Genomic DNA, 12,680 nt, shown 5'->3' with positions numbered 1-12,680 from the left:
AAAGAACGGGACGGAGACCCACAAGGTACAGCAGCCCCCAGGGCCATCAAATACCACAAGTCACCTGGGAGCACAGAGCGAAAACTGTCCAAGACAGGGGTGGAAAAGCCTGGGGCTAGGAAGGCCCAGCGCAAACCAGCCATTAAGGACAGAGAAAGCTAGGAAAACACTGCCCTAGGTCACGCGCCTCCTCCACGGCACAGGTATTCCGCAGGGCTGGGAGCTGGCAGGAAGCCCCAGCATCGCTCATTAGGTTAGCCACACCGACTCTCAGGGTTTTATGGCCTCTGTGTTGCCTCCGAAGAGCTCAGCCCCATCTGGCCGTGGCTGTTAAAAATGTGCTTGGCTTTCTTCTTTAAAATAAAACCCCAATCAAGGGATAAAAGAAAGTGCTTTGGAGCCCCGCCAGGGAACCGCTGGCTGCTTACAGGTGGGGAGAGATGGAGGCTGGGGAGGAACGGCGTGGAGGGAGCGAGCCTCTGACATAGCACCTGTGCTGGTGAACAGCAGAAGCTAAGAGATGGTTTTTTTAATGCTTAGACTCAAGGAGGATGGGTAATTTAGGGAGCATGGAACAAATGATCCAGGACAAGGGAGAAGAGGTGTGAACGCGCGGCAAGAAGCGCACAGCTACTTTTAGCTAGGTAACATGAAACTGCTATTAAAAGTCTGCTTTGAAACCGAACGCAACATATGGTCACAATCCCATCACTCGCAAGCCGCTTCCCCCTGCCAGCTATGGCCTGAACCCCAGAAGGCGAGGCTGAGTTGCAGGGCTTCAAGGTGAGCCTGTTTCCCAGGGCTACACCCTACCCCTACCCACCCACCCCCAACGGCTACTGTGGGACAGTTACCACAGCTCTAACACACACACACACACACACACACACACACACACACACACACACACGGGGCCCAGGTGTTGCAAAAGAATAAGACATGCCTGAGGCAAGATAGTTTGTCATGACCTGCCACCCACCCAAGTAGAATGTGCTCAAAGTGCCCCGTGGTACATGTGGTCACGGTCAACGTTCAGCCCAGCCTGCCTGCCTACGGGAGCACCGAGTCCACCGGCCTGGCTGGGCCTGGCCTCCGAAGTCAGCTTGTTTGGGCTGGAAGAGAGCAGTCCTTGAAGCAGAGGCTATCTCGAGAGATGGCAGCCAGAATGACAGCAGCGACTACAGGGACTGATGCCCCCGAGGGAATGTGTCTTCAAAACCAAGGTCTGGGTGCTCTTGCGGGGGGTGGGGGTGGGGGGGTGGTGTACGTGACTAGGATGGTTCTCCAAGGCCTGTCTGTGGAAAGGGGCCTGCCGGGATAGCAGGGAGGACTCAGGGCTCTTCTCTTAGCTTTCCCAATCCCTCTCAGTAAACAAAACTCACTGTGGGAACAGTCTTCCTATGTTCTGCAATACAAATTGATTAATGCAATAAAAATGCGAGTGAAACCACCAGCCCTCACAGACAGTGGGCTTATGTTGTCTGCCCGACTCTGCCATCGTGTTTTTCCTTAAGAGTTTGTGTATTGTTCATGCTTTGGCTTGGCACACACACAAAATCCAAAGCCCATAATAACGCAGGTCATTAAACCCAACAACTATGTTTGGACCCTTTTCAAGGGAGTGATTCAGGCAGGCACTCTGCTCAGGAATCAGCTTCCAGGGAGTTAGTTACCAAAGCCACCCTCGCTGAGCAGGGCCCAGGACCAGCTTGAAGAGCTCTCCCAGGAAAACTGACCCTCCTGCAGCCACTAGGTGGAGCTAGGTATTTGCAAATAGCACAGTTGATAAGCCTGGTGAGGTAAAGAAATGACATCTTTGTGTGTGTGTGTGTGTGTGTGTGTGTGTGTGTGTGTGTGTGTGTGTAACATACTGTCCAAATAAAAACGAATAGGGCACTGGGAACTGGGGATGTGGCTCAGGTGATGGTGCTTGCCTGGGATGCGTGAATTCCTGAGTTCCACCCCCAACACCACACACACTGGGTGTGATAGCAAGTGCATATAACCCTAGCTCAGAAGGATCAGAGTTCAAAGGCATTCTCAACTATATTGTGAGTTTGAGGCCAGTCCAAATTACACAGGATCTTATTTTCAAAAAAGAGTAAGTTGAGCTGGGGTTGGATATGGTAGTTCATGCTCATGATTCATGGGGAGTCTGAGGCAGGAGGATTGACTAACCAGTCTAGACTACATAGTGAATGTGTGGTGGTTTGGATAAAATGGCCCCCAAAGCCCATAAGGAGTGGCACTATTAGGAGGTGTGGCCTTTTTGGAGTAGGTGTGGCCTTTTTGGAGTAGGTGTGGCTTTGTTGGAGAAGGTGTGTCACTAGGGGGTGGGCTTTAAGGTCTCAGAAGCTCAAGCCAGGGCTAGTGGCTCAGTCTTTTCCTGCTGCCTGTGGATCCCAATGTAGAAATCTCAGCTCCTTCTCCAGCACCATGTCTGCTTGCACACCACTGTGTTTCTCACCACAGGATAATGAAGTAAACCTCTGAACTGCAAGCCAGCCCCAATTAAATGGTTTCTTTTATAAGAGTTGCTATGGTCATGGTGTCTCTCTCTTCACAACAATAAAACCCTAACTAAGACAGAAGTGCCACACTAGTGTGGCTCACATAAAGAATTAGAGGTCTATGTGTGGAGAGAGAGAGACAGACAGACAGAAAGGGAGGGAACACAGACCAGGGTCTCATGTATCTCAGGCTATCCTCAAACTGGCTGTGTAGTTGAGAATGATCTTGAACGTTCCCTGTGCTGTGATGGTTGATATGACCCCCATGCCCAGTTGATGTGATGAGGGCCCACAGTTTTAGGCATGGCAGACAAGCACTCGACCCACTGAGGATGTTAAAAGTGTTTTGTTTTAGTATAGAAAAAGTAACGTATCTTTTTTCAAATAAGCTCAGAAAAATATCGAATTAAGAATGATGGGTTCTGGCCTGGAGCTGTAACTCTGGCGGAATGCTTGATAGCATGCACAGCCACGTACCACAAGCAAGCAAACAGAGCCTATCCTGTAAGCACTTTGAGGCTCTGAGTGGTACCATCTAACCTGAAGTGTTGTGTGAATGTGAATACTACGTGTCTTCCAAAAAAAAAAAAAAAAGGAAAAGAAAAAAAAGCCAGGTGGCATTTCTGAAAGCCAGCACTTAGAGCACGGTCAGAGTGATACAGCACCAACTGAATGGAACACTCGCCTGGTGTTGACCAGGAGTCTGGTTGTGGTACCAAAGATTTCCTGACCCTGGACAGAGAAACTTGTAGGGTGTGTGTGTGTGTGTGTGTGTGTGTGTGTGTGTGTGTGTGTGTGTGTGTTTTAGAAAGATTCTCTTGTCACCAGGCTGGCCTTGAACTCAATAAGATGACCTTGAACTTCTGGTCTTCCTGTCTCTACCTCCTGAGTACTGGGAACACAGACAGGCATGTGGGGCACCAGAGATTACCCTAGGCTTCCTCGTGCTAAGCTAGTGTTCTACACCACAGTGGTGGAGTTCAGTGGAAATTGGAGTAATGAGACAAGGATATTATCAACTCCACGAAGACACGGGAAAGTCTGCAGGTTCCACACCGAGTGCCGAGTAGGAGTTCACAGGCTCCAATTTAGTTACAGAACCGTGGCTGCAATCTAGCCAGGCTTAGGGCTTAATCAGCGTGTTGGAATCTCTTCCTACAAAATAGGCTTCCTCGCTCCCTCCCTCCCTCCCTCCCTCCCTCCTTCCCTCTCTTCCTTCTTCCTTCCTTCCTTCCTTCCTTCCTTCCTTCCTTCCTTCCTTCCTTCCTTCCATCAGTCTCCTGTGTCCTCGGCCGGCCTCACATTGACTTTCTGCCCCCACCTCTCTCTTCAGGGCTTGGATTACAGGCATGTATCACCATGCCTGTGTACGCCATGCTGGGAATGGAGCCCATGTTAGGGGAGTACCCTGCTGACTGAGCTTTGTTCCAGCCAATGTAGAACAAGCCTCTGAACAGCCATTCCGAAATAGAAGCTTACAAAACAAGTAAATCGGAAATCCTGGAGAAGATGTGATTCTTCAAGGGGGCTGTGGGTTACGGGTGGCTGACGAGCCGAGTCTGACCCTCACGACCTACAGGAGGGAGGAGAGAACCAACTCCTGCTGTTGACTTCTGACCTCCACGTGGGCCGGGACAGCAGATGCCCACCCCCGGAAAGAAAGAAAACGTGAAAAATAAAATAAAATAAAATAAAATAAAATAAAATAGCTAAAGCAGAGCAAAGTGATCCTGCTGCGTCCATGCTGGGGCCACCTCCCTTCTCCTTTGCTCCTCACGAGCCCGGGGTGGGCAGCCAGGACGTCAGTCACGGAGGATAGCTTACTGCTTCTTCCTCTCCTCCATGGATGACATCATCAAGTGCAACACACACACACACACACACACACACACACACACACACGCACGCACGCGCGTGCGCAATCATATGGGTGTCCCCCCAAATTAGAAAGACAATGTTCCCACACAGAGTTAACTGTTTTTTGTATTAAACCTTTCTCTTTTTTTACCCCCTCTCTGTGTAGCCCTGGCTGTCCTGGAGCTCACTCTGTAGACCAGGCTGGCCTCGAACTCACAGAGATCTGCCTGCCTCTGCCTCCCGAGTGCTGGATTCAAAGGCGTGCACCGCCGCCGCCACCACCACCACCACCACCACCCAGTTTATCAGTTTCTCAAACCATTCTTAATCGTGCGTCAACACTCTGGGTAAGAAACTCAGAATGGTGAGTGTCTGTGAAGAAGGAGGAAGCAGCTACTGAAAACTTGATTGACTAGAAGTTGGCGCTGGGGCTACGGCTCGGCTGGCACAGTGCTTGTCCAGCAAACACAACGCCCTGCGTTCCATCCCCAGACTGCACACGGTGGGTGGCGTGGCACATGCCTGTCATCCCAGCAAGCAGGGGAGTAAAAGGAGGCAGGAGATCGGGGGTTGAAGGTCATTTCTAACTGTGTAGTGAGTGCAAGGCCAGCCTGGGATACTGGAGACTTTGTCTAAACGTTATTTTTTAAATATCCAAAAGATCATTGAGGTGTCTCAGCTGGTAGAAGTACTTGGTGCCAAGCCCGGTGGCCTGAGCTCAGTCCTCAGGACCTACATGGTGGAAGGAACTGACTCCTGACAGCTGTTCTCTGACCTCTAGGAGAGTGCCGTGAGTGATCCACACCCCACATCATACACAGACACACCAACACGTGTGTGGCGGTCAGAGGACAGGGTTCAGGACTAAGTTCTCGCTTTCCATCTTACAGGTCCCAGGGGATGATCTCAGGTTGCGGAGTTTGGCACTAAGGGCAGTACCTAGCCATCTCGACGGCCCAATGTCAGTGTGTCTTTAAATCACTTGTATGTCCTCCCTACTCTTGGCCACCAGAAAAAAACCAAAAAACGAAAAAAAAAAACAAACACACTATTGCTTTGCAGCAAGAGATTTTGAAAATAAAATATAAATGCAGGCTCCTGTCCGACAAACACCACACAAGAACATGCACTGAGCAGCAAGCCTCCCTGCCCTCTAGACGGGAGTCTCACGACCAGCCTCAGCCGTCTCCACCTTGCTCCTCCAGGTATTGTGTTGATGACTTATTTTTCTGAGGTATAGAGAGAAATGGAAAAATAGAGGTTGGGGATGTAGCTTCGTTGGAGGGGTGCTTGCCTAGCATGCATGGGTCCCATCCCATGAGCCCTGGATCCCATCCCAGCACCACATAAAACAGGTTTGGTGGCCAACACCTGTCATCCCAGCACTCCGGAGGTAGAGGTGGGAAAAACGGAAGAGTTTAAGGTCATCCTCGGCTACCCATGGGATCCTTAGGCCAACCTGGGCTACATGAGACCTTGTCTCCCAAAGGGAGGTGTGGAGCAATTCCATTTGCTAAATAGAAAGTTTACCAGAGTCACTTTCTCATGGCATTATCAAAAGGTTAAGTTCCTAGTTGCCTTCACGGTAACACTCAGACATAAGCCACTCCTGTGACTGTCTGATATACTGCTGTTAGGACCAGAGCTCCGGAAACACCCAAAAGGCCCTCCTCCCCAGCACAGAGCACTCGTGTTCCAGTAACTCACCTGCTTGGTGCAAACCGGCCCCACCGTCTGCTGCAGGTGCAGCCCAAGTTAGAATCCCAGTCCCACCAAACATGGAGCCCTGGGAAGATGCTGTGACCCTTCTACAGCCGCACGGAGGCCGCCCTCTGAATTCTGTACTTCCAGAGTCCTTAGGAGCCTACCTAGTCTGCAGGTCAGCAGGCCACGGCTGGAGGTAACACATGATTTCTCCAGGTTTTCGTGATGGGCAACTTGCACGTGAAGACATGTGCTCCTTGGAAATCTCATGCTGCTTCTGCTTCACAAACCTTGCGTACACAGCCCTCTGCTGGTGTGTTCCTGTGATGAGACGAGATTGTCTTCCACATTTTTCAGACAGCGCTTGAAATGTCACCTCTGGGCTGAGAGATGGTGGCCCCGGGGGTGAAAACACTGGCTGGACAAGGATTAGACCCCCCCAGCCAAGCTCAGGTCCCCAGTGCTGACACTGGGGCCCTGCGGGAGCCTGGAATCCCAGTGCTGGGAGGGTGGGGACAGGGGAATGACTGCGTTTGCTGGCTGCCAGCCTAACTCCAGGTTCAGTGGGAGCCCATCTCAAAAGGGTAAGACAGAGAGTGACACACACGCATTCACACACACACACACACACACACACACACACACACACGAAAAGGAAAGAAATATCGCTGTTTAAAGCTGACAGCCGGCCGGGCGGTGGTGGCGCACGCCTTTAATCCCAGCACTCGAGAGGCAGAGCCAGGCGGATCTCTGTGAGTTTGAGGACAGCCTGGTCTACAGAGCTACACAGAGAAACTCTGTCTCGAAAAACCTAAATAAATAAATAAATAAATAAATAAATAAATAAATAAATAAATCTGACAGCCACAGCAAACTAGTTGCTCTGGAAGATAAAGATCTTCCACAAAACAGGAAAGGAGAAAAGGGAGGGACGGAGGGACGGAGGGACGGAGGGAGGGAGGGAGGGAGGGAGGGAGGGAGGGAGGGAAGAAGGAGGGAGGGAGGGAGGGATGGATGTGGGCCATTGTGATGGCTCAGAGCCGGTGAGGACACCTGCAGCCACCTGATGGTCTACTCAATCTCATATCTACAATAAAAGCCTTCCCCTTACCACACCTTGGAGGGGTCCTGCCATCAGTTTACACATCCTGCGGGGTCCTGGGAAAGACCCCATCCCAGAAGGATGGCTCAGCAGCTAAGAGCACTGGCTGTTCTTCCTGAAGACTCCGTTTCATTCCCTGCACCCACATGTGGGCTCACAGCCCTAACTCCAGCTCCAGAGAATCAGAAGCCCTCTTCTGGCCTCTGCCAGCATTGCGTTCCGGGGGTGCACAGCCATGCACAGAGGCAAAACCCCACTCATAGGAAATAGAAAAGGGAAGACCACCTGAGTTGGAGCCCTGGACCCCACATGGTGAGGAGGAAACCAGCTCTGTGGAGTCGTCTTCTGACCCTCCAAAGGTATACCATAGCACAAGCCTCTCCCCCAGTACATAAACCAGCGTAATTTTAAAACATTAAAAATAAAGCAAGGTGGCAGCAGCCAGCCAGCATTCACCTCTGGCATCTACCTGCAGGAAGGCATTCCTGCTTAGGCACACCCACCCACCCACACAGGGCGGGGGCTGGAGGCTGGCAAGAAGTTGGTGGCAGAGACGGGCTCACACTAGAAGGTACAGTCAGATTTAAGCACATATCGAAAGTAATGTTGTCTTTAAAAAAATTTAAGCCAGTCATAGTGACACATACCTTTAATCCCAGCACTCAGGGCTAGCCTGGTCTACAGAGCAAGTTCCAGGACAGCCAGAGCTACATAGTGAGACCCTGTCTCACAAAATTCAAAAATAAAATAAAAAATTTGGTTCTATTTAGTGTGTGTGTGTGTGTGTTTTGCATACATGTAGGTGTGCAGTTTTTTGTGCTGTGTACACACACACACACACACACACACACACACACACACACACACCATGAGGCCAGAGGATGATGCTGGATGTCAAAGTCTATTGTTATCTGCCTCATTCTTATCAGGGTCTCTGGCTGATAAGAGGGTCATGATTTTGGCTCGTTACGAACAGTCATAGCCAAGCTCTGCTTTTTATGTGTGTGCTCAGGACTTGAGCTCAGGTCCTCATACTTGCACAGCAAGCCCTTTACCTGCCCTGTCGTCTGCCTAGCCTTCCAGAACTGATCTGCACAGGACAGGATGCCCGATACATTTGGAGGGATTGCTGGCATAATTACTCTCGATGGTCAACCTGAGGGAATCTAGAATCACCATGGAAACAAACCTCTGGGCATGTCTGTAAGGGGTTGTGTAGACTGGGTTACTGAGTTGAGAACATGGGCCAGTGTCCATCTCTCTGCTGCCCGACTGTGGATGCGGTGTGAGCAGCCGCCTCCTGCTCCTGCCGCCGTGACTTCCCGCCATGATGGACCGCACCCTCCACCCGTGAACCAGACAAGCCCTTCCTCCCCTAGGATGCTGATGTCCGGTGTTTATCACAGGACAAAGTCACCAACAGAGCTGGAGTCAAGCCACGTAGCAGTCTTGGCTACCATCCTGGGACATGAAGACACTCCACTGTGAATCCCTGCAGCTGGGATCCAGGGCCCAGCATCACCCACACCCTCTGTCACCCTCTCGTGTTCGCCTTTATGCAGAAGTGAAGGTGCACCATGGGCCAAGACGTCATCCGGCTCCAAATTCCCACCCGAACCGAGGTGTGATCAGAGAGAGGAAGTAGCCGTCTGTTATGTTTGTACTACGAGTTTAAAATGATAATGTTCTGCTCTGTTTATTTTATCTGAGTAAATCAGATTTTAGGAAAGTATGTCTCGCTGTAAGTACTGAAAATATGTAAGAATTACTTGGCAAGATGGGAATGTGGGAGAGTGCTTGCCTAGGATGCAGGAAGCCCCGTTTCCATCCCCAACATCGCACAACCCCAGCAGAATGGTGCACATCATACTTGTCACACGTGGGTGGTGGAGGCAGGAGGATCAAGAATTCAAAGTCATCGTCAGCTACTTACAGAATTTGAAGCCAGCTGGGCATGGGACCGCATGCCTGTATCTCAACCCTCAGGAGACAGAGGCAGGTGAATCTCTGAGTTTGGGGCCAGCCTGGGCTATATGAGGCCATCTCAGAGAGGAGGTCACTAGCAGATACTGCAGCTGGGTAATCAAAGAAGGGACAAATGAACACAGCCTTAGGGAACCCAAGTCATCCTCACTTGAAGTTGATATCAAGACAATTGCAAAGGGTTACCATGGTGCCCTTGGTCAAAATAAGCATGCCTGGGGGCCAGTCAGTGGGTCCCTCCCCTTGGATCTGCCAAGAGGAGACAGCATCTGGAAAAAATGAAACCTGGACAAAATGCAAGACTGAGTGCTGATACGTCCCCAACTAAACATTAAAAAGAAGACTTGAAGCTTGGGGGTGGGGGAGGTGGCGCACGCCTTTAATCCCAGCACTCAGGAGACAGAGACAGCCTGGTGTACAGAGTGAGTTCCAGGACAGTCCAGGAATATACAGAGAAACCTTCTCTCAAAAAAAACAAAACCAAAAGAGAAGACTTAAGAAGAAGTGGCAGAGGCATGCTAAGCCTGAAATAAGATCTATCTCCTGTTCTTCTGACACTTGGAGAAAAACGTGGCGAAGAATAGAAGAACGCAAGAGCCGGAAGTTATGGAAAGGGACTTTGACATGCCATCTTCTGCCTAAGACACAGCCGCTGCAATCTGGAACTCAAGATGGCTGCTGCTGCTGCTGCTGCTGCTGCTGCTGCCTGTGCAGGATCTGCACAAAGATGGGCCTCGCAACAGTCAGGCTGTGCCGGCATATGCCTTTAATCCCAGAACCTGAGAGGCAGAGGCAGGTGGATCTCTGCACATAGTAAGTTCCAGGCCAGCCAGGGCTACGGCAGTGAGACCCGGACCCCACCCAACACCCCCAAAAATGTCGTCAGGCGGAGGTAGTGGAGGAGGGGGTTGAGGGAGGGTGGATGAGCTCACCTTCACCACCCAACTTTTTGTTACTAGAAGATGCAGGAGAGGGGAGTCTTTCCCTCCAGTTGTGTATCCACTGGAGACCCCACCAGGCTCCGATGGGCAGTTCCAACCCAGTGCTCACACAGATGGTCACAACAGGTCACAAAACAACGCCAAAATCCTGAACCTGAGCGAAGGACAGGTCGGGAGGAGTGGAGGTTGACTGGGATGAGAGTGATGAGGGTCGGGGAGAGCGGAAGCAGAATGGAGTCTATGCACGTATGGAGTAGTCAAGGACAGGGTTAGTATGACAGGGAAAAGGCCCGAAGGGAGAGGAACATGGAGAGAGCTGGTGTGTGATGAGTGCATTGCTGGCTGAAATCCGCAGGGAAGGTGGAGACGAGGCAGGAAGGACCGTGGTGCAGGAATGAGCAGACAGAGCAGAGGAGTGGAGCAGGCCGGAGGACAGAGGCTCACAGGGCCTGCTAGGAATTGGGCCAACCACCACAGGCCGTGGACAGTGCTGCCGCTGTTCTTCTTACGGAAAGTATCTGGAGAGCTAGTTGGGCGCTAGGGCCCATCTTCTCCCACTAGGCCTTAGGGGTCTTTAGCAACAGTGGCTGGAATTCACTCATTCATCCCAGTATCTTGAAAGCTCCACTGAGGTTCCCTGCGCCTCCTAACCAATTCTCTTCCCTCCTTAGGGCATGGCTGCCCACTGGGGACGACTGGATACTAGAGTGAAACTCATAGCTTAAACAAGAATCAAGGACCAAAACAAACAAAAAACCCAAATCAAAATTAAGTAAGATCAAATTTGGAGGGGGCAGGAAGATGGCTCAGAGGTTCAGAGCACTGGCTGTTCTTCCTGAGGTCCCGAGTTCAATTCCCAGAAACGACATGGTGGCTCACAACTGTCTGAAATGAGATCTGGTGCCCTCTTCTGGCCTGCAGGGATACATGTAGGCAGAACACTGTATACATAATAAATAAATAAATCTTTTTTTAAGGGAGATATTCTGTGCTAACTTCTGGCCTCCACATGCTTGGACACATATTTTAAAAAAAAAAAAAATCTTAGCATCACCCCAAAAAAATCAAATCTGGGGGCTAGAGAGGTGGCTCAGTGGTTAAGAGCACTCACTGCTCTTCCAGAAGGACCTGGGTTCAATTCCCAGTACCCATATAGCAGTTCACAACTGTCTGTAACTCTAGTTCCAGGGGACCTGACACCCTCACACAGACATACATGCAGGGAAAACACCAATGCACATAAAATAAAAATAAATAAATTATTAAAAAAAAAAGGGGGGGGCGCTGGAGAGATGGCTCAGAGGTTAAGAGCACTGACTGCTTTTCCAGAGGTCCTGAGTTCAATTCCCAGCAACCATATGGTGGCTCACAACCATCTGTAATGAGATCTGGTGCCCTCTTCTGGTGTACAGACATACATACAAACAGAACACTGTATACATAATAAATAAATCTTAAAAAAAAATCAAATCTGGAAACAGTTTTCAAAAGCTTTAGTGTTGGGCAGGAGGCAGTCAAGTGCGTAGTGTGCTTGCCACATGAGTGTGAGGGCCTGAGGCAGATCTCCGAAGCCATGGAGAGCCGGCACACGTCTGTAATCTGTGTGCCTATGCAGAGGTGGGAGGTGGAGGCAGGAGACTCCCTGAAGAGACTGGGCTACTAACCTGGGGTGAGCAGCAGCAGCAGCAGCAAGAAACGGCTTCAAAAGAAGGTGAAAGGCCCAGTCCCTGAGGGTGACCTCTGACCTCCACACGCATGAGGTCATACCTGCACACACATACGTGCACTCACAATCATGTACATACACATTCCCACATCATACACGAAGATTTTAAAGATGTCTAACATCCTTGGAAAGTCAACATATTGGGTAACACGTTAAAAAAAAAAAAAGGGCTAAAGACAGAGCTTTTGTACACAGGCAAGCATGCACACACACACACACACACACACAGAGGCAAGCTTATGCACATGCACAGGCAAGCATGCTCTCTCTCTCTCTCTCTCTCTATCTCTCTCTCTCTCTCTCTCTCTCTCTCACACACACACACACACACATACACACACACACACACACACACTCACACACAGAGCCAAGCATGCTCACACACACACAGCCAAGCATACACACACATGTGCACACTCTCTCTGTTATCCTCACCACCAGAGTCTGAGGGTGAAATCAGGAAATGGTGGCGTAAGACTGTTACCCTAGAGCACACTGGGACCAGAGCCGCACAGGAGAGCAGGGCCACGGGCTGCCATTCCAGCACTTCTCAATGGCCAGAAGAGACTCGATGTCGACCAGTTTAAAAAGTAAACTACCAACGTTTGGGTCAGCACGACGGCTCAGTGGGGGGAGGCATTTGTCACCAAGCCCGACGGCCTGAATTCAACCCTGGGAGCCACATGGTGGAGGAGAACTGGCTCCCTCAGTTGTCCTTTGACCTCTCCACAGATGCTGCAAGACATGAACGCATGCCTGTGAGCACACACAGAGAATATAAAAGTAAAAATGTAATAAAAAAAAATGCCCTCCTGTGCATATAACCCACATACATGCACAAAATAAAACCCGAAATA

The sequence above is a fragment of the Peromyscus eremicus genome, chromosome 15, assembly GCF_949786415.1.
Source record: "Peromyscus eremicus chromosome 15, PerEre_H2_v1, whole genome shotgun sequence".
NCBI lineage: Eukaryota > Metazoa > Chordata > Mammalia > Rodentia > Cricetidae > Peromyscus > Peromyscus eremicus.
The sequence above is the reverse complement of the archived record's forward strand: the minus strand, read 5'-3'. Positions refer to the sequence as shown.